Source organism: Corvus cornix, chromosome 1A (assembly GCF_000738735.6).
Source record: "Corvus cornix cornix isolate S_Up_H32 chromosome 1A, ASM73873v5, whole genome shotgun sequence".
Taxonomy (NCBI): domain Eukaryota; kingdom Metazoa; phylum Chordata; class Aves; order Passeriformes; family Corvidae; genus Corvus; species Corvus cornix.
Genome location: NC_047057.1, coordinates 33,962,118 through 33,986,095, shown reverse-complemented (window position 1 = coordinate 33,986,095; position 23,978 = coordinate 33,962,118).

The following is a 23,978-nucleotide window of genomic DNA, read 5'->3' as shown; positions in this document are numbered from 1 at the left end:
CATATAAGAAAGAAGCAAATACCACATTAACTTTTCATTACCTTTTTAACATCCCCCATGGATAACGCAACTCATTTATGGGTATAATAGCCCCCTCAACTATATGCTGTAGGTACACAGAGGAATTAAATACTGTAGCTCTGGGGGTAGTTAAGGTGTTTTAGAGTAAGAAATGGCTATGACTTGTTGATGCACTGCTCGTAAAAATAAAGGTTATGCATTTTAACAAAGAAGTCTGGGGTGGAAACATGGATAATTTGATCCGATAATTAAAAAGAAGAGTTTTCTTAATTGCTGGCCCCATACAAAAAGGGTTCTTAATCAAAGTAAAAGCCAACAGTAGAAAACTCTGAGGGAAGTCAACTTTTCTTGACAAGCTGTTAATCTAAAGACTCTCTGGTTACAGTCACATCATCAAATACATCCCCAAAAAATCATAGTTAAGGCAAACTAAGCAATGGGTGGCAACTTCTTTGCAATAGTAATTTAACTGCTTTCAGAAGTGTAGCCACATGCTTCTGTAAAGAACAGAAACATCTGGGGAAAAAATCATGCAGTTCTGTAACTCAGCAGAATTTCAACATTGACTTCAAATGTGATCAGGCATTGGGAGGTGTTTTCAGCTCTCTCTTTTAAGGAAAAGTCCCTCTTGAGGGCATTTCGCTGATAGTAATAGCTTAAAAATGTAAAACTTTGGTTATCTGAGCAAAAGCAGTATGAAATTCCTATTTCTTTGAAACCATGTAAGCAAATATCCCATGAAGCCTTCCTACAGCAGTACAGCTGTTGTTTTTGATCTCACATAATTTCTTTTTGTCTTACTCTAAAATTTATGTTGTAATATTTGTACAGGCAATAGAATTTCACACAGATCTTTGCAGTAGCTGAATCAAATTACAGCAATGATGAAGAAAATAAATTCTTTCACTGTATCCTAATTTATTACACTTGACTGAAATGGTTTAGAGGCATCTCTGACCCACACAGACAGTAATTCTCTGCTTCATGGACAAGGCATATTTTCCTAGACGTAAATTAAATTATTTATATAATGCATAGAGCGCATGAACCATCCATTACCTGATACCTTCGAAACAATAGGATGGAGAGCAGCCAGCATTAATCGATCATCCAACTGTCCAGTTACTCTGTGTGGGCAATTTATGCCAGGTGCTATATAACCACACTTTGGAACATTTTCCACAAATAAATCTTCCTTATAGAGGGAGGTGGTTGTCTTTGGAAAAACTGTTTATGAGCAGTGATTTGCCAACTGCAGCACTCAGGCAGGACATGAGCCAAGCTCCCGTCCCTGCTGAACAGCAGGGTTGGTGTTCACGTCCAAACACACCTGATGGAAGGGCTGAGTCAACAGGGCACTGCGTAACTTTCCTAACACAGGTTTCTGTGAGGTATCAGAAGCAGTTTGGCCTGGCTCAGAGGAATCAGTTATTAAAATTATAGCTACTTTCCAAACCAGTGGTAAGAAAACCACCTTTGATGGGCTCCCCCCAATGCCACTGGCTTAGCAGGGCTGGGCAGGCAGGTGGACTTGCTGGTCTGTTTCCCAGAGCTGGTGGTCACCATCCCAGCAGGAGCTTGCTCATGTGGCTGAACCAGGCACCCTTGGAACAGAAACAGCTCCAGTGCTGGGCATTGCTTGGCAGAAAGCCCAGGTTAAACAAACTAGCAAGGGCAGTGTGCCCCTGTGCACCAGCAGAACAAGGCCCTGGCCCTTACACAGAGCCACACTGGTCCATAGGGATGCCTCATGTGAGTGTCACCCAGAGCATCTGTGCAAAATCAGCTCCCATGGCATCAAAGCATCACCTTCATATCCTATATCAGCATGGACTATTTCAACCCATGCAAACACCGTGATTAATCAATTAATTAAATAACAAGTTCTTCTGGTCAATAAAAATGTTGACAAACTATTTTTCTTCCTCTGATTTAGCTACCAGTTCTGAGGAACTTTCTGCTCTATCAGCTGTCTCCATTCAACTTTGTGCTCCACATGAATGCTTGGGAAATATTTCATTCCTAGTCTCCACTTTCTATTCCACCAAAGCAAATGTATTTACACCCAGCACCAGCTGCCTGTTAAGTTTGCAGCCTTCATCTGGTTGGGTTTTTTCATTTCACAAGAATTCTTCCTTTGGAAAAATCAGCCTTGGAACATTCCTCAACCTACAAGGTGATGAGATGCTCTACAGAACTCAAATCAGGGGAACAAATCAACATGGTATATTTTAATAGACTCCTACAGCATGTCCATTAAAAGTTTCTGTTTTATCTGGTAGGATATCACAGATAATATTTTTTTTATTGCATATGGAAGAATACAGAAAAATCTAATTTGTTATGACTGCAGTGTAAATCTTCATGTGGCCTCAGCAGGAATGCCTGTGGGGCAGACAGAAACTCTGTAATGCATGAAAAATAATTGCCTTTCTTCATCTTTTCCTTGCTGCTCCACAAGACCCTGAAAACAGGTAATCTTGATAGTCCCAGCAATTCACAGCTAAGCCTTTGCAATGACAAACTTGTCTTTCCGTGTGTGCTGCAAGTCCCGGTTTCCCCAGAAGAGCCAGCCCGGGTGTCAAAGATTCCAGATGCAAACCATTTGGGATGTTCCACTGCTACCTACAAAGCAGAGCCAGCTCGCGTCCATGGGCCCTCCTGCTCTGGGAGGGGTTTCTTTCATTTTCTATGTGTTCTACAGTTGCTCTTCCCTTACTTCCATTTTCAAACCAGTCCATCTTTTCCTTTCTTCTTGACTCTCTCTTACCCTTGTTTTCCCGAGTCTTTCTATGACTACATTTTTCATTTTTTCCTCATTTAAACTTACATTCTGTTCACTTCTTCCTTTATGCTCCTAAAACTCACTCCCTGCCATGCACTACTGATCTCCAGGAGAGGAGCTGGTGGTGACAGGACCATATTGTTCCTCCAAGACCTCTCCTCCACTGCCCCCTCTTCCCCACAAAAACCATTATAATCCTACAGAAAATTATTATGGAGATTATGGGTAAAATACGACAGTATCCCTTTTTCCCTGTAAGTTAACTTAGATGGATGATTCAACTTAGTAAAAGTTTTGCTAAGGTACAGGAAGAACTCTGCCTTTTCTGGACTTCCCAAGTAGGAAAGTTTGCCCTACACAAAATTATAGTCCCTCAGATCGAAGGATACACAACAGTTTAATATAGTTGTTATAAGAAGTGCCACTTAAATCAGTACCTGAGGTCTGAAGAGGTTTGCGGTGAACATGAGATCAGACCTGTCCACACAGACGTGTCTGAGTACTTGAGCTTCTTCTTCCCCCAGCATGATATCAAATACTCAGATTCCTACATGGATTTACCATGCATGGAGCTCACCCTGATGGCAGGCAATCTTCTGGAGTTAACCCACTTCCCCTTCTCCTACCATCTCTGTAGCGAACTGACAAGTCCTCCAGCGATGCTGAAAACCAGAGGTGAAATACAGCTGGTGGCTTTTCAACAGAAGAGTTTGGTGTTTTCACTCACTTTTGAAATACAAGTTGAGGCTCACGTGGCAATGGTGGAGACCAAGGAAAGTCCCCAGCTGAACCCTCTCAGTGTGCAGGAGCACTCAGTAGGTCAGAGTATGGTGCTGATAACTCTGAGGATGTGGGTTCAACTCCCATTTGGGCCATTCACTTAAGAACTGGACTTGATCCTTGCGGGACCCTTCCAACACAAAATGTTCTGTGAATCTGTGGATCTGTGAGTCTGTGAACAAAAAGCACAGCCAATTTCCCACCGAGCAAACCTGACCAGCAATCACCCTGGGACATCTGAGTCCTTAGCAAAAGGCAGGCAAAGGTTCAGCTCTCCAGTGGATGCAGGGAAGCTTCCAGTCCAAGCCCAGATTTCCAGCCTGCCATAAGAATGAATCTTCAGACCACATTCAAAGTGTGCTCTCACTGGCCCCAGCTCTGAGAGGGCAAAGTGCAGAGCTCATTGAATTGCTGAAGTGTGGGGGAAATCCTACACAGTTTCCAAAACAGCTGTTGAGTATGTGTTGATCTGGTCATCTCTGACCTTCTAAGTTATTTGTTCTTGCAAGTGGTGAGAGGACACAGAGGATTCAAGTAAAAGCCAGGTCTTGCTTGCACCCAAGGCAAATTCTGCACTTGAATTGGCCTGGAGACATGGTGAGGCCCTTCAGTCTCAGTGAGGAGGTGGGATGCATCCTTCTGCTGTGCCTCTTCCCAGACATGAAAGGCAGATGCACCTTCCCTCTACTTCTAGCATGGGCACTGTGCATCTTCCTCCTGACAGGAACACAAGAACAAATCCAGAAGGCTCTCAAAGAAGGAACCAGAGTGCTCACCATGGCACCAAGAAGAAAGGGGATGAGGGGTTTGGTTTGCTCTTCACTTCATTGCTTAGATCTTTCTTTTGATGTCTGCTCAGCTGGTCCTAGAGAGCTCCAGAAAATCACAGAAAGGAGATGCCTAACTACATAGCCTAGACCCTCTCTAAAATTTTTATTCACACTCTTTTTTACAAAAGAGGAATTTACATACTTTTACTGAGCCTTCTTATCTTTGCAGGAGAGCCTAACTATCTAACTAGCAAAATACAGGGCCATAACAAAACAGGATAATAACTGTTTGACTGCTTATCTTAATGATAATATATTCTCTAACGAAAGAGGCATATAGCTATGAGATGGGAATCTTTTTACAGTTCATGCCTGACCTTTTTAACGTCTGGTAAAATCATGTTATGGAACAGTTTGAAAATTTATTGTCCCCATTTAACAATGCTGACATTTTGTGATTATTGGCTCTGGAAAATCTACTGGCACTGTCAGGCAGAGAAAGTTCAGAAGTTGCTTCCAGGGAACAACAAAGCTCTGATTTTTAGAGTGCTGAACAGTAACAGATCCTTTTTATTGCATATTTTTAAAATCCACAGAAAAGGAAACCAAGATGCAAAGCAAAGCTGAAAAAGGAAAAGGGAAAAATACTCTTGATTAAATGCAAATTAGAACAGGGCTTTGCTCCCAGCTGTCTGAAGTCAGTGGTAAAAAGCATCATTACTTCAAAGTAGAATAATCAGGTCCAGGGACACTCCAAGACCAGTCCTGTGCCCGTTGGGGCTGAGGACAGGTGGAAAATAGCTCAGAACAGTCCAGCTGGCAGCGAAGCAGCCACACAGGAGCCTCAGGCTTGTGGGGGGCTGCAGGCAAGGAGCCTCGGCAATTAGTGCTTGTGAAGCTTTCCAAGTGCTCAGGCCACACAGGCAGCCCGCACATGAGCAGGGAGGGGTGAGGGTGATCCCCCCGGGCTCTTCAAATCACCAGGGACAAATTACAGCTTTTGTACATGGCCCAAGGTGGTGCCCTTCAGCAGGTGTCTGGCACACAGCAGTGACGAGGGTGGGCCACTGCACAAGTAAAGCCTCCATAAAATTGTCAGTAGGTAGTAGCCTGACACAGTGCTCAGGATGGTGCTGAAAAAACCTTTGCCAGGATACTTCAATTGTGTTCACATACAGCAGCAAAATATTACCGCAGAATGACCACTTGCAGGCTGTGTTACAAGATATCATGGTTTTCCTGACCTTTCATTCTCAGTGACCTTCCTTTTCAAAATTCTCCTTTATCCCCTTACATTTTTTTCACCTAATGCTACAGAAAAATAGCATTTTATTTGTAGAAACCAATAGTTTTTTGTACAGCAGTAAAAAACTACCAGCTCTGTCAAAGTGCTCTTAAAATATCAATGTGATATTGATTCACAAAAGCTTTTCCACTGATGAGATGAGGCAGCAGACCTCAGCTCTTGAAATACATGTTCCTGGTGCAGCAGCTCTTCTGAAGGAATTAGCTAGGCAGGGTTGTAGCTGCTATGGAAAAATGCACAGTTAGCTGACCAGTTAACCAGTTTACCACAGGGGGACATGGATTTTCCAATGCACTTAGCTTGCTACAAAATCTTTAATGAAACCCGATAAAGAATTCTCTCAGAATTGCAGCTACAAAGAGAACCAAGAAATAGAAAGATTTACAGCCTTTCAAATATTCCATTTTCAGACCCAGTTTGCCATCACATCTGCAAATTCTGTAAGAGGAAATGGCTTCCCCGTTGCACCAGGGGAGGTTTACGTGGGATGTTAGGAAAAACTTCTTCAGTGAAAGGCGGCCCAGGGATTTTCCATCCCAGGATATGTTCAAAAGGCATGTGGGTGTGTCAGTTAGAGACGTTGTTTAGTGGTGAACATGGCAGTGATGGGTTAACAGCTGGACCTGAGGTCTTCGATGTCTTTTCCAACCTAAAAATTCTATGCTTCTGTGATTCTTCTAAACCACAGGGTACAGCAGAGACCATAGTAGTGTGTGACAAGAAATATGTAAAACTCTAGGAGTGGAAATTGTGAATATTATGTTTATGGGTTTTTGTTATGATAGTTCTCAACTGCTGTTATTTAGAACCAGCCAAGCACTACATTGATTTCATTGAAGTATAATGGTCTTTACAACTGTTCCTCTAAATGTAGTGAATGATCTAACAGAATGATTTTATAGAATGTATCGAGTCATTGGAGGCCTAGTGGCCTCGCTCAGCTGTGCATCCAGCCCATTTACAAGCCGCTGTGTTTTCACTTTTTTTCTTCAGGGTTTGAGGAACTCTGGATGACTCTTGGGCTACGTCTAATGTTGCCACATGGGACAAGATGCTATGAGGCTCCGTTCTAACAAGGCTGCATTTGACTGCTGTGATTTTAGCCTTTAAATGGCATTTTACTACTTCTCATTAATGCTCCAGAGCTCATATAGACTAATAGAATTATTTCAGCATTTTAAACAGATAAGCATTACTGGATATTCAAAGACTATGCAGGTGGAGCATATGAGCATCTCCTTACATGTAGTACTCGTAATTCATGTAGAGTCTCAGCTGATTCTGTGTCTGGTCCAGGTCTGAGTCCAACTCATGGAAATGAGAAAATTACCTGCGCGGTGATGGGTTTGGATGATAACACATCTCTGAGCACACCAGTTTTGGAACTGGGAATTGCCATGGAGTTTTCCGTTGTCCCTGGGTGGGAAAGGCAGCTGACACATCAGTGTGACTCTTCTTGGGGACATCACAGCACTTCAGCAAGTGACCAATAAAATGCCAAAGAGCTGCTCTTAGGTTTAGGACTAAATAACCCAAGGATTGAGCTCTCACCATATTGCTGAAATTAAGTTTAATGTGGCTGCAGTGAAGCAGCACATTTCATTTTTTTTTTTATTTGTTGTTCTGGGGGTATTTTGGGACCCTGCTACCTGTCACTGAGGAGATGCTTTGCAGAAAACAGGTTTGGGAGGATGGTTTTGGCTGCACCAAACTTACATTTGCTCTCTGTCACCTCTGAGGCAGGCACAATTGCCTTTATCCATTTTCTAAGTGGGATATGCTACTACTTCACACTAGCTCAACTTTTTAAAAGAACAGAAACAGAGTACAAAAGCAAAATGAAATTCATTAGAATTGTCCCTATGGGCATGTCACCACCTCAAGAGAAAGTTCACTGGTAAAGGCTGTGGCAGAAGCAAACATGCTGGCAGCTTTGCAGCAAAGGGCCCAGAACAGTTGTCCATGTGCAACCAGGAAGGGGTGCTGGGGGTGCCCTCAGGTGTCCCAGCTCGCACCACGGGGCTGGCAGATGTTTCATGGGGTCAGCAGGAAGCCTGAGAGCCTCTGAGATGGCCAAAGGCAAGCCATCCTTTCCTACTTCTTTATGTCCAGCATCACACTCACCAGCTCTGCCTGAGCGTCCCTGGTGACAGCCACGCTGCAGTGACTGACCGTGGCAGGACCTGAAACCAGATTCTTCTCAAGTGCACTGAGGGGTGTTCCAATGCACAGAAGCATCTGCAGTCTTCAGCACAGCTTCCTTCCTTCCTTCCTGATCCACTGGGGTGCTACAAGAGTATTACCTGAGACCACCAAGCAGATTTTATTGAAAATAAAAATTCAAAGACCTCTAATAGCCATGGCATGATTCATTCAAAAGCCAACAGCAGCTAAACAATTATCACTTTACCCCATTAGCTCACATCAGAAAACAGAGTTACCAGCACTCAGTGACTACCAGCCATTATTTTAAAGCTTTTTTAAATGTGGTAATGGGGAAAATTCATGAAGTGTTTCTAAAGCAGCTTGCTTCTGAAGGACTTATTCATCAACTGTTCATTTGTCCTTGTATTAACATTTGAAAGTCAGCTTTTAAGGAATTCTTGCATATTTACACTCAGATAGGACTTTAAAATATGAACTGTTAATGACTAAATGTTGTTTAGAAGGGAGAAACATTTTGAGTAGTCATTCAAGAAAAATGCCTGTATCAAAATAGAAAGCACCCTCCTCTTTTCAGGGAAAACGGAAAAAAGCATGGACTTTTTTATGGTTGGGATGGGTTCAAGCACAAGTGGCCACGGCAAGCAGATCTCTGTCCATGTGATTATTCTCAAAACAACAGAATGATGAGAGGTTCAGATCTCTGTATCAAAGCCTTAAGAACTACATTGTGTTATTGCTGCTTTAGAAAACATCCTTCCACTAGTCTGCTACTAGGCTAAGAGTGTCTCAGTGACGACCAGCCCACAGGAGACTGACAAATTGGTTCTCCAGGTCCATGCATGAACATGGGAAATGGAATAGAGGTCAATGGACCAGGAGGGCCAGAGGCTGCCTGCACTGCATTGCTTAGTACTCCTGCTCCCAGGCCAGGAAAAGACACTGATGGCATTACAGCTCCTCTCTGCAACTGCCCATTAGAGGCAGGTGCCAACTGCTCGGGAAGCACTTTGGAGCATGCTCAATGCCCAAGTATCTTAAAGCACACAGACTGTGATTTTTGCTGCTTCTCTCTGGTGAATACCCCCAATGAACCACTGAACTGTCTGGAAGTGCCCAAAGAAGAGAATGCATTAGAATAATAGCAGTGTACCAGGCAGCACAAGTGTGGAGGAGACTCATTCCCTGCCATGTGGTGAGGATGGAAGAACAAACACTGCAGCACTAAATTTTAAGTCAATTTTAGGAGATTTTCTTGACCAGTTTTTTCTTCAAAATGGCCAAAAGAAGGTGATAACTAGCAGTCATACTGCAAGAATGAATGCAAAGAAATATCCACAGGTCCAAGTGACAAGGTTGATGTTCTCCAGAGCAGCTGAAGGACATGTGATGGCTTAGGGAAATGAAACATTTTCATAGTTCTTCAAAACTATTGTAAGATAAAGTAATTGCAAGATAATTTTTGTTGCATGTTCTGTAAAGTCACAAGTCAAAGAAGTGGCTTAAAACTGTGTACTTTAAAGAGGCAACATCAGAGAAACTCAGACACTACACAGCACCAAACACTTGTGGGGACAAAGGGTTAAGAGAAGGTCTCCACTGGTGCCTATTTGGTACCCCTTTTAAGTTGCTGCTTTGGTCCTGCTTTGGTCCTGCTCTTCCTCCCTGATGCCAGAAGCATGTAATGGTAGCCTCCACCCCATATCAGTGGCTGCCAAATAGATCTACTGCCCCAAAGCCCAGCATCCTGTTAAATGGGACAGCCACAGGAAAACTTCCAGAAGTGTCAGAGTCCATTTGCTCCTATAGCAAGCAGAAAACAGCCTAGCAGAAGCTACAGCATCTCTGGGAAGGCGACAGGATGGCCTTTCCTTTCATTTGAAACCCTCCCAAGAAAATGAGCAATAAGCATTTGCTGCTCACTCATCCCTTGCTCAGAGTAAAAACCATCACAGGGCAGTTCTTGCTGCCTTGCTGGTAACCTGATGCTACCTGTGCTAGACAGCACCAATGATGCTTTCTGATCTGAGATCATGGGAAAAGTACACTAACTTGAAGAACAAGGAAAAATGTTATCACAGGATTCAAACCAATTCAGTGTGATTCTCACTAGATATTAAGTTGCTAATGTTATTGTCAATGCTGTACCTACACAGAGGCGCAGAGAAGTTGTAAACAGAATTGAAATTCCGCCTTTGCAGTCAAACATGATGCCACTTTAAAAGGTCCACTTATTCTGCACTGCACATCACAGAAATTTCTGCTTTTTTCTTAATGACAAGTACACACAGGCAATTTTTTCTTCAGTCAATCTATATACTGCACTCCCTTTAATTAAGTGTGTGGAATGAGGCATACTGGCAGTTCTATGAATATAAAAATCAAGAGAAGTTGTTTTGGTTGAGAGGACAAGAAGTTATCGCTCAGTAATGTATTTTGGTCAGTTGATGTTTGAGGGAACAATTCTGAATCAGTGTCACAAAGTTCAGTCTTCCTTTCTCTGAAGGAGAGATCTGACAGGGAGTTAGGGATGAAAGGTGGGTGCTCTTCCCAGAGCTTGAACCCTGCTCCACTGACGGTGGACTCTGATGTGTCTCACTTTTAACAGCCTTTACTCTCTGTTATATTTCATCAACCTGTCCTTGAGCAGGTGAAGGGAAGGAACAATCATTTTTCCTTTCAGCAGAGGACATGCAAACATGTTTTAAACATCTACTGCATTTCATTTGAGCAAGAATGCTATGACTGATTTAATTGACTTTTTTTCTTCCTTTTTTATTTCAGTCAAAACACTCAAAGTTTCTGTTGTAAAAGTGATAGAGGAATCTTTCACCTCATTTCTACACCGAGCAAATAAGGAGATGTTGGCTCACAACTTAAACTCACTTTTTCAGATTTTCTGACTCAAATGCTGGTTTTGTTCTACAAGCCAACACATCTCTGGCTGGGTAGATATACACTGCAATATTGCATTCCTGTAAGTTCAATGGAAATAATTCAACTACTTTTCATAAAATACAGAATTTGCACTTTTGAAAAAAGCACTTTCACTTGAAGCACTCTGCAACTTGATAAGTGCAGTAATATACCTAAATGAGTTTTTCTTCTTTCATGGTAGTATTAGATCTATTCTCTCTGCTCCTAATGCACCAAAGTTATTAATCAGAATCTCACAATAAAACATCTAGGAGAAATTTTGATTCAGCTATTCTAAGGGTCTGGGCTGCAATGTGGATCATTGTTTGTGCACTGCTGCTGTCATTTATACCACAATAGAAGTTTTCAATTATATTCTACTATCCTGCTTTGTCTGCTGCAGTGCAGAATCCCCATGGCTTTGCCAACACTTAAATTAATATTACCAACAGCTTTTTGAATTGATGCAGCTCCTCAAGAAGCTGTTCATTATGGGCCATTTTCAGCCTCTTTCAGCAGATATAAATGATGTGTTCTCTGGTGATACTTTCCTACAAAATGCACATCTTAAAATTAATTGCTCCAATATGAAGTATTGGAGAAGCAAGGTAAAATAATAAAACCCTTATCCGAATCCCAGTAGTTGTAACAGGCTTAAAACTCAGCAGGAGGAACACAGATAACTTTTGTGTAACTGAACATTAGGAGTAAGATGTTTGTAAGAGTGACTGTGGTAAGAACTTGCCCCATTTTGTGGCGGAAGTGATACCAATTTGGATCAGCCTCCCCTTTTCTTATCTGACTATTGTCAGCCCCGCATGCAAGGGGATGTGGCCTCTGTGCCTGACTGCCAAGAAGACAATTTTCAAATAAAATGTGACAGAGTCCCTGAAGCTAATCCAGTATGAAAGGAACAACCTTCTGGCCTAAGACAGACACAAACAGTGTTGGAAAGGATGCAACAGCTTCTTTCTGCAAAGAGCCAGCAATGACTGCAGTATTCCTAGAGCATTCATGTTAACATGTAGGCTAGCTATTGCTTCAAATGCAATTAATGAAGTTTTGGGGTGTAGTGAAGCAGCTGGTGGCCATAAGGAGCAGCGCTAAAGTGTGGAAAGCCCTGCCCAAACACAGGTTCTGCTTCAGGCACCTTGAGGGAAACTTACCTTGGATTAATCTACAGTTTCATTTTAGACCAGTGAAAGTTAAATCAGGCAAAGAACAAAACCAGACTCGAGTTCCACAAGATGAAGTTGATTCTCTCACTAGTGCTTGCAATATCTTTTTTGGAAATTAATAGAAATGTGAAATGCTGTGGAGACATTAACATTATTATGATCCATGCATATATTGGAACTTACAGAAAATAATTAAAAGTTATATTTAATTTTCACTCCTGCTCACCGTCTAGAACTTTCAATGATTACTCTGGATTTTTTGCATTTTCCAGCAGAAACACTGACAGAAAAATATCACATCTCTTCCAGTATTTGCAGCATCTTTGTCCAAATAAACATAGGATATATTTTAATTTAATTTATACAATCAATCATTCTTTTCACATAAGAGGAAACAGAAAATATGCTACTATTTAAAAAAAAAAAAAGAAAATAAAAGAAATAAAAGTCATATAATTAAATGTGGTAAGTGACCCCGTGGCAATGATATCTCAGCCACTGGCAATACTGGGAAATACCTGGCTTTTCGTACACTAGCACCTACACCTGGCTGGTAGCCATTCGGGCATGGGTAAAAAGGGGCTATTTCTCATATTTTCTCTTGCACCTGTCAACATTAATCAATTATTTTAAAATAATTTTTATCTCCATATATGGGGGGTTTTGACAAGGAACTACAGTCCATTCCTTTTTTCTTTAAAGGCTGACATTAAATCAGCTGCAAGGTCCCAGCTTGGCAGATACTATAGTACCTCTCGTCAGTGACATCTAAATGAGAGGCTGAGCCCAGTATTCATTATTCACTTACATGTGCACTTTGATAAATTCCCGTCAAGCAGCTCTCCAGATTTTAAAACAATAGTACTCTGAAGTGACTTTGCAAGAGCAGAGAAAAACCTAGCGAAATAAGTGCAGCAGTATCTCTACTAATCAATATTTCCATTTGCATTAAAGAAAAAGATTTTATTTTTGATTTTGGCATAGAACATGAGTCTTTCAGTTTTGCCATTACTTGCACGGAATTTATTTCTGAATAGGGCAGCCCATTTTTACTCCTAATCACATAAAGGGAAACATTGCCAGAAAAGTGCCTGTGGGTGCTGATGGCCAGCAAGCTGAGCAGGAGGCAGCAATGTGCCCTGGTGGCCTGGGCTGCATCAGGCACAGCCCTGCCAGCCGGGCGAGGGGGGTGATCCTTCCCCTCTGCCCATCCTGGTGAGACACACCTGGAGTGCCGGATCCAGTCCCGGGCTCCCCAGTGCAAGGGAGCCGTGGACAGACTGGAGCAGGTCCAGGGGAGGGCCATGAAGATGATTATGGGCTTGGAGCACCGGACACAGGGAGGGGGGGAGGTAAGAGCTGGGGCTGTTCAGCCTGGAAAATAGAAAGCTCTGTGAGGCATCTCACCCATGCATATAAATACTCAAATAGGGGAGGAAATGAGTGAAAAAGACAAGGTCAGGCTCTTCTCAGTGATGACCATTGACAAGGGGCAATAGGTATGAGTTGAAGCATAGATGAAACAAAGTAAAAAAAGGTTTGAAGTCTTTTGTTTGTTGCAGTTTTGGTTTTGTTTTTTTTAATGAGGGTGGTCAAGCACTGGAACAAGTTGCCCAGAGAGGTCTGGAGAGTTATTCCTGATGTTCTATTCCCACAGAATTTTATATCTCTGGTACAGGGTAGCTTCTTTGCTGGTGTCTCATGGTTAGCTTGTAGTGTGGATGGATCAGGTAGTATCCCATCTCACAGATCTCCCCAGGCCTATATATGAATTTATTTACCACAACCATACACCTGTACTTATTAAAGCCCTAAAAGCAATTATCTGAGGCTCCACAGCAGATTCACACAATCTCACTGTTTCTCCTTCAGCTGCCTCTCTTCTGATAGTAACTCTTTCCCAAAGTCAGGATGCTTCCTCGCTCTGGAAAGATAATCTTTATTGTCAAGCCAGTGCTGTACAGTTGATAAAGCACACCAGATTGTAAGAGCTGAGCCAGATAACCTCTGCAGGGACAGAAAGGAGAACAATATTTTTCTCTCTAACTTGTGCGGTTCCTATAACTACTCTGAGGGTAAAGCAAATGCTTTAGAAAGTGTGAGATAATATGAAAATATTATTCTCAGAACTTAACTGATATGACAATCACAGAGGATGCTATGTCCTTTTGTTATCCATTAATATGCATTTTGTATTTTCATGGCCTCTGTGGCCACACTGAGATGTAATTTGGTTAAAAACATACCAGAGTTAAACCAAAATAGATATATTAATGCTTGCCAATGTAATATGAAACTTAGAAAATTATAAAAATGGGGGGTTTTCATACCTAGAGAAATTAACAGGATTATGCACAAGGTAACTCAGAGCGGACTTATACTCTCAGTTGTTCACTAGAATAAATATCATGAAAGAACTGGATCTGAAAGTTCAAGGTGAGCATTCACATCCAGGAAACTACAATTCAGGCAGCAGAGCTGCAAAAACTGCAAATAAAGGCACATCTTGGCCAGAATATGCGATGTAACTTCTTTGCCATTATGGAAGCAAACCTACCCCTGAAGCTGGAGAGGCAGGCCCTGCCAGAGACGGCAACTGCTGAACAGCCACTTTTCCCATTGCTAGAGCAATGGTCATGTTCCTGAGTGAAAGGAGCTGACTGCCTGTAAATATACAACCAAACCAGCCCTTGTGTTTGTTCCATTCAGCTCCTAGCTCAAGTGCACTCTGTTGTAGTGGTCTAACCAGTGGCACCAAACTGTTTCACACTGAATTTCAGTCATGAGAAAAAAATTTAAATCTCAAACATTTCCTTCCCGTTGACTTTTAACATTAGATGAACTTATCAAGAGAGTTCTTACTTCGTCAGATAGATACAGGGTTAAGTGGACAATTTATCCTTACTCCAATATTTGCCATATCATATTGGACATCCACAAATAGGGATATATTTGAAGCCTGAAAAAAAGCTTTTCATTGCTTGCTTGTACGTCTAAAATTACCCATTCTCTTCCTGATAGCTGAGAGCACTCGAGCATGTCAGTTTTACGACATTCTCTGCAGCTTTATATGCTTTGGTTCTTCCAGAAACAGTACACACAGAATTAGCACAGAACTGCTCCATGATAAGTACTGAGAGGTCCAAGTGTGTATTTTTTAAAAATCTTTTTCCTTTTTGAAATTTCTCAAGCCTCAGGATGTTCCAGTTTTCTTTTCCAGTTAAGGTGTGTCAGGGGCACAGTGGGGGCACCCACTTACCTTCCTCATCTTCTGAAAAACTGATGATATTTAGAGCATCACTCTACAAGTGAGAAAAAGACAGTTCTGTCGAATTGACTTTAATTTTGTTTTAACTAAGATACAGTTTCAGTTGGTATTTTACTTTGAGAGCACTGTAAGAGCCATCCTTGACAAGCTGTTCATAGAAAAAGAATTGTCACCATCTTAGTAAATTCATTGTAATTTTGATGCCTTAAATCCAGGCTGTTCCTGTAAGGCAAAACTTGTAGTTGAAACTAGGTTCTGGCAAAACCAGCAAGTTCTGATGGCAGCTTAAACAGATGGAGCATCAGCACATCCAGGTGGTAGGTCAATTTGTAACTTGAGTTTTGAAATGTATACAAAAGCTAGTTTTCCTTTCCTTTTTTTCCTCAGGGACACATCTAACTCTAAAATTTGTATCCAAGCTACCATTTCCTTCAGCAGTTTTTCAGCTATAATGTTTGGGCAGATTAACACTGAGTTTTATATATATAGATATATACATACATATAGACCCCCAGGAAGCACACAGAGTCCAGTTTCCATAAGCACAAGAATAAAATCATTTTTAAACTGCATCATCTTCACAATCTTCACAAATTTTGTTTCAGTTTCATTCTGAAGCTGTTTTTCAGAGACAGAAGTTGAAGCTTCTCCCTGCATTGTACTTTGCAGGAGAATCAGACTCTCAGTGAATCAAACTCTCAATTTAGGTGAAATTCAGAAAAACAAGGTAGAACAGAGACACAGATGATGTGTCTGTTGATCTTCCACAGAAGCCAAGACACCATGTACTTTTGCTGAGACACTGTAAAAGAATACCAGCGACAGTTCTGGGCTCAAAGAGACTGAGTCAGCATAAGAGTGACGAATTTAGATCCTGCTGAGCGAAGGAATCCCTCTGCAGGGGAACAGCTGTGAACAAACAGTGCTGAACTGAACAGGAAGTTCCAAAGTAAAACAGGAGGCTGATGGGCATATTGTATGCTCTGAGCATCACGGGTGAAGCCACTGGGGAGCACAGGCTTGTCGAGCAAACAGAGCAAAATAGCAAGGAGAGCTGGATGAGTTAGAAAATCAGAATCTACTTCAACTCACCAAACTAGTCCTTTTTGATCTTTTGATGAGATCTCTCTCAAGATCTTCTTGACTGAGAAAGAATAAACTCCTTCAAGATACTGGGAAGCTAACAATGAAACTGTAATGGAAAGGGGTGAAACCTGCTCACCTGGTGAAACCAGATGGGAGGAGACAGTGAGAAGTCAGTCCACAGCCATGTCTCTGCAGCTTTCCCTGACACCCGAGTTCAATACTTGCTGCTCTGCTTTTTTTGTCCATTAACAAGACCCTAACCTGCACTCCTTTGCAGCACCAGTACAGTGTGATAACAGGTGTTGTACTGTCCTCAGACAAAACATATTCCTCAATAAGACAATAAAGGCATCCAGGAACTTTTTTTGGTCTGGTGCTGGTGTGAGCTGTGGGCACCTAAGAGAAAAGCTCTGCTCTGAGGGCTTGAGGACCAGGGTAAAGGCTGAAATTAAAAGCAAACAAATAAAACAAAAACCTCTGCAAGACTGAAAATACAAAAATTTTTACAAGTGAGATAGAACAAGCTTTAGTCAGACAACCAAATTCTACTATCTCTCATAGCAGTGGCTGAGAAGAACATCTGCAAGCATGAGTTTTGGTCAGTGTTTGTGCTCACACTGGACTTGACAGCTTTCTTTCTGCCTCTGCTGCTGCCTGGAGCAGAAAGCAAGCCTCCATCTCCACTCATTTTTGCTCACTTACTGCAGCATGGACAGATCATTCAAAACACTAAGCACTTTCTTTTCAATGTTCAGCAGCAAATACAGAGATTTATAGGAATTATCAGATTTTTGGGGCTTTTTTTGTTTCTTTGTTTGTTCTAGCCATACATTTGTATTTGCATTTGTGTATTTCAAATAAAATAATTTTATGTTTTGACTTCTGTAGAATCCTATCTCTAAGAGCATCTGATACAGTGGCTTTATTTCAGTACTTGCAGCATGAAGTGAAGGTCTGCCAAAACCACCTCAAAAGAGTGTGAGCTCCTGAAGCTGCTGTTGGCTTGTACAGACATCTCCAGGGACAACTGCTGGGCAGTCACCTTCCCCAGCTTTTCTTACAATTATGGCACAAGTTGTGGTTCTTTAGAATCCCATACAGTTGGTTCTAGGTTACTGGTTTTCCTCCCTTTGGCCGGCCTTTTCCGAACGGAAACCCCAGTTCTGCAGCATCAGAGAGTATTACCATTGTATTTGTGATCTTGTTGGATATTTTGTTTCATTTATGGCCAAACTGTAAAACAATACCTGCACATTAAAAAAAAATAATAAAATTCAGTAGCCAGGGCAACTTAGATTAGGAATGTAAATTAAAAATGTACCCATCCTCTCCTCTTATACTCTAGATCTGAAAAGTAAGTCAGTGTGCTGTTGCCCAAACACCTTAATTTTACCACTTATGAAGTGAATGTACTCATTCAGAGGAAGGCAGTCACAGTTGACACATCCATCTGCTCACCAGAATCCAAAACCTACTTTCGTGAGGTCTCTCATGTTAAGAGCCACCATTCCATTACAGATGGCTGCTGAAAGCCTGAGAGAAGGGAAAACATTAGAAAGATCGAAAGAAAATATGGAACCACACTACAAAATCTACTTTTTCAGCCGCATAACTCAGCTGGTGGGGCCCATGGATTTACTGCACTCCTTGCAGCTGTACCCAGCCATCCAGACCAGACCACCAGCAAACACCTGGCTGCAGGAGCATTGCTCAGGGGCCACCCACCTGCACAAACTTTGACAAAATGTACACTGCAGAAGTGAAGCTTAGAAATAGCTTGTAAAGGATTGAAACAGAACTTTGAAGCAAACCAGTCCTAACAGAAAGCTTCAGTAGCTTGTCAAGAAAAATAAAATTCACAAGATCCATTTCAAATCTACTCTTCAAATACCTGCAATTTATCTTTAACGAAATCCTGGTTTTCCCCTCCCGATTTGTTTGGTGTTTGTTAATGAGGTTACAGCGCCATCTCCTGGAAGAAGACAACTTGTTGCAACTGCTCCTGAAATTCTTCATTTCACTGTGCCCACAGAACCAGCTCATACAGGAGACTCTGCCATGACAGTGCAGCAAGGTGAAGCAACTGGATGGGCAAAAGAAAAAGTGCTGACCTTTTTTATCTTAGTAGATATACTGCAATAATGAGCATTGGGAAAGAATGGAAAGGTTCATTTTAGCTTATACTCCCCCTTTAAGAGGCAATATAAGATTTATAATTATAGAATCAGCACTGGGAGAGCACGAGCCTGCTCAAACAGATCTGGCCATTCACTGATGCAAATAGAAATGGAAAGGTTTCTGGTCCAAGAGGTACATATACCTTTTGGTCAGAGGGTATAAAACCTGAGGTCCAAAAGGCCCATGATGAAATCAAAATACCACCAATACATTTTTTTTAGATTTGTGTTTCACTGCTTTACAAAAACACTGAGAAACTATTAGTAATAAAACCCCTTTCCCATAAAAAGGACCATTGTCAGAGTTAATTTTAGCTTTTTTGAAAAATAAATTACTATACAGTTTAACACCTAGCATTGGAAAAATATAAAAAAATTGTTCTTTTAATCAGATAATTGATGCAACTTTTACAAATGTAATTCTGATCACCCAGAGGGAAGAGTAACTTCAAAAAAATGGAAACACTGAAAGATGGAAAACACAGAAAGACTCACCCATTCTCATCCCTATATATATACATATGCACAGGTATTAATAGTGGAGATTTTAAAGTGTTAAATTAGAGAGCCACTTGAAAGAACAGAACACGTTAACCAAGAATTACTAGTAAGCAGGTATTTTATTCTTGCAGATATATGTGGTATTAATAGTCCTAGGCACTTTGCTCTATTCATGAAGCATTCTGAAAACTCTGTTTATGGGGCATAAAGCATATACTTTATCATATATATATGATACTTTATCACCCTGGGCTTACTACTGCCATTCTCAAGAAGAAATAATAGTTGTTTCCAACAGTAGTAACATTATTTGTGTATTACTCCATTGAGTGGGACTGTACTGTGTGCTTGTTACCACATCCAACTCTACAACTGATAGAAGAAACAAAAAATACTTCAGTTACTTAAACCACTTTTCTTTCATTAAAAGGCTTCAGGGCTTGATATTTAAGGCTCTTTATGAAAAATACAAAAAGGAAAAATTACAGTGATTTTTATGATCTAAGCAATGTAACATAATAGTCTTGGGCATCATAGTTCCCTGCAGAAAAATCCCAGTGCACTAAAATTTTATTCATAAACACCTGTCAAAAGGGTAACTTGGGGCTAGAGGAATACTGTGTACACAACACAGCACCTTGCTTCTGAGCACAAAAAAAGCCTACAGCACTGTGCTGAATTCACCAGCATAGGATAGTGTATTTACTGGTACAGCCAGGCAGAAACAGTTGGATCGTCCTTTGGCAACGGCCCCGATGAGCTGTGCAGACAGCTTTCACAGTGAATAGCCTCTTCTTCAGCCACATGATCGAGCAGCTGTAAGAACAGATTTATCAAAGAAGCTTCTGATGTTGTTCTCAGATACTGTACTTTTAATAAATCTATTTCCACTACTTTGTCAAAGAAATAGCTGGTCTTCAAAATGGAGTGCATTACATATGACATCTTTGTAGTCAAACATACTATTCTGCATGCAGACCTCAGACATTCCTACGGCTTCTCTGTTTCTCTAACATCTGGTCTTGTCAGAAATGAATGTGTTTTTATTGCTATAGGCTGAAATCTGAACAAAACTACAGAAAAGTATGCAAGATTTAAACAAGGCAAGCAAGACTGGGTTTTGTGGTGACATAAAGCAAACAAACATTGACAATAAAAGACATCATCTGTTTACAATCCTGAAGCGCATGTGTTGGAACATTTCTCTTGCAAACAAACAGTACAGAAGCTCAGAAACAACATTGTGACATTTAAGGCTCTCTCTGCAAATAAATACATAAATCTCGTATTATATTTCTTGCCTTTTCAAAGCACTATCCAGCGAGATTGCTCTTTGATATGTTCCAAGTATTAGCTGTACTTTACAACACTGGCAGGCCACTTTCTGAAAAAAGGGTTCTCCTTCAAAGCTAACTGAAACAGGCTGCTAAGTAAGTCTCCAAATAAATGTATCCTTTATTTTAAAAAAAGCAGCATAAGCATTCTTGATTTCAAATCATATTTATTCACTAGACCGTGTTAAAATTCAAATAAAGGAGATGAACATAAACTAAATGCTCTCCCACTTTCTCTTTACCACTTCTGAAGGCAGGAGGTAGGAAGAAAATCTGACTTGATTCCTACAGAATATTTGAGCTGATCCTGGAAACTCCACATTATAGTTGTTTGCTTTATTTCATTAGATGCCACAGCAGCATTTTAAGGTTCCTTCTTGGAAATAAATTTAATTTACTGGAATTATTAAAAACATTAAATCCTAGTTTCAGCTACTAACTGCTGCCAGAGGAATTTTTTTTTAACTGCACTGAGGTGAATTCTCCAAAAGAAGATCCATGAAGCTAATTTTTAGGATGAACCTTCTCTTGAAATGTAATTGTGCACTTACTAAAATTACAATTAAAAATACATGTAAAAAGTAGAATATTGCATCCTTGCAGCAAACTGGACAGACCTGCAAATGAGCATAAATAACTCTGCTACCTCAAGCAAAACAAAGCTTCCATACTTCCATTTAATGATCCATTGCAATATGACTGAATGATGACAAGACATGATGGATTTCTTCTGCACCACATCGTCCCCATGTCACAACAGCATATTCTGCTCAGCATTCACACTACGCAGAACAATGGGCCCCCACTGCACACGGGCTCAGAAGCACACTCTCCCACGTTCTCTTCTTTCTGCAGTACAGAATGTACTCTTCCTATATGATGTAGCTAAAAGCATATGAAATGACATCCATATTGCAGTGGCAACCTTTGGGGGTTCTTTGAAACAGGTCTGATTCTCTTCTGTAAGTTTCAAGGAGACATTTGTTCTCTCAGCTCAGAGGTCTGATCCCACAGATATTACCAGGTCTATTTGGCCAGTCATATCAGAATTTGTTTGTTCCTGGTATGCACTTCAGGACAGCAAAGAAAGAATACTTTGACAAAGAATGCTCATTATATTCTGCAGTGTTCCTCTTGACCTCCATCTATAAAGTACCTAAACCTCCCAATGGACCTTTTATTTTCCCACCCTTCCACGTGTTGACATATGACAAAAAAACCCCAGCCTGTTGCCAAACTGTTTCTGCACTCTTTCCAATCCCTTTATCAAAGACAACTTGGGTAACGTGTCAAATATTGCATTGATAGCTAAGCTTTGCAGTCTTGGAGCAATAAATGCCTAGTGACACCAGTATTAAGAAAAAACAAACCAACAAATATGAAACATGCCGAATAGCACTAGAATGCAGATTCACCTTTGTATGTGATAACCTGCCTTTGTCCTCCTTTTAGCTTTAAGTTTCCTGAACCAGCCATGTTCAGCCACCTAAGAGACCTGAAGTAATTCATAGACAATCAGAAATTTTTATGATTTCAGAAAATTGATTGTCGTTATATGGCCCTTAATGAATCCAACTTTTTCAACTTGAATACACGTGCTCAAAGCATTAGAACATATTTTCTCCATGTATAAATAACCTCTCAATTTTTCTTGTACAACCATAGAATGACTGGATGCACAAGGCTGAAAGCCACTCAAACAAGTTCATATTCAGAAATCAAATACCAACACCACTACAAAATTACACAATTGCAGTTTTTTTCTCTTACTTTAAAAAGTTTGGAGTGAAGAAGTTCAAAAATAATTTGTCATCTTGCTAGAAAACTAAGGTAAGGTCACTGTCAGAACAGTGTAGATATAATCTTCCATGTCAAAGAACTTCTTGGTCTTTCATATTGGCTACCTGGAGATACAAATATTCTATCACTTTATAGGCCCAAACTGGTACCAAATCAAAAAGCAGCACAGAGTTTAGTATTTCACTTCGGCTGCCCATTGCCAAGGTATTAAAATCAACCATCACTGTCCATCTGCATCTTCTGTTCCATGCTTCAATTTTGATGATGAGATGGTTTTTGCAAACAAGTCACATTTCAAACCAGAGTAATGGATTTTCAACCTAGTGTCTGGAGAAACAAGAACGCCATAGAACTCAGTATCTTTAGTTTAGTATATTCCCCTTTAACAAGACTCATTTGATCATCTCCACATTTGGAAAAAAATTATGGTAATGGTGTTTGACTTTGAAAAGGAATTGATGATGGGAAATCCAAATTCTTTTTTTACCCTTCTGTCAAATGTGGCTGACACTTCAATGTTGCCAGCTGTGAAGGGAAAAGAATCGAAGTAGGTCCTCCCATACATTCCATCAGCAGGCAGGCTTTAGCCGATAGAATTCAAAAGACCTTCTTACTGGCAAACCGGGCTAGAGCTTTGGATCATTTGATATAGTGGGAGCATTTTGAAATTGAGGGGCAAGAGAAAAATTTACATGAAGTCACATTCCATGGAATGTTTTGTCCCCAGATACATTAGGCATTTTCACTGCAGAGGAGAGTGCTTGAGCTACGAACTCCGTCAAAACCAGCATTCAGTTGCATGTAAGCATGGCATCTCTGCATGACATCCCTCTGTAAAACAGATACTACATGCAATAAATGAAAGCATTGTCTTGCACAATGGAAATGGCGTAGATACGGAGACAAGCCCGAGCCTTCTAGCAAAACCTTAGTAAGGACTGAAGAAATAAAGTCTTCCAGAAGACTTAAGATTACAGTATCAAGAATCCCCAGGAAGGGTGGCATTGAAAGTAAGAGTGATCAGGTGATTAGGAGTCCAACTTGTTCAGTTGAAGAGAAGAAAGGCTGGGTGTTGAATGGAAACTGCAGTCATATAGAACTGGGTTTTTAAAATCTATTAATAAAAGAGCAGTGGAAAAGAGGGAATTGCAAACTTCTGTAGGAGTATCTTTACTGCACTGAACCAAGTGACACAGCTTATTTCCTCAAGTCTTCAGCAGCTTTATTAAACTGACTCATAATTGTCAAGTGGGAGAAATCCACCTAAGAAGGGAAATAATTTCTGCAGAATAAAAGAAAAAAAACCCACAAAAATATAACAAAACAAATATAAACTCCTTCAGAATAAAAGCATTTTCAAAATTACTACACACTTTTATCAAAATACTTTTTAAGAAGAAGCAGCAGGGAATAGAAATTACCCCTTTAAGTTCTGGGATCACAGGTCACCACTTGCCAATTACTTTTTTTCTTTCCCTTCTGTATTTCCCATTCTTCAACAGTATGATCAAAGGCAGAACACAGAGAGATTTATTTTAAATTAAAATATTCTCACTTTGTTTTTGTCTCTTTCTCAGCACTACATTTTAGTTAACATCTGTCTTCCAGCCAGTGTCCATCTTGTTCTCAGACACACTTTTATTTCTTCTGTGGTTCAGTGTTCTGCTCTAAACCACAACACACAGATGTTCATCAGTGAAACCCTTTTGTTTGTTTTGGGCGATAGATGTCCTTTCTGAAGGAAGTTTTCTCCTCATCTAAGATTACGTGGAAATATTAAAGCCTCATGGGGTGGAAACAAATCTAAAGAAGTCTAACTCCATACCAAGACAAAACTGCTTGATTCTCACAAAAGCCTAATTTGCAGAAAGCTTCCCTGTTTTACCAACACTG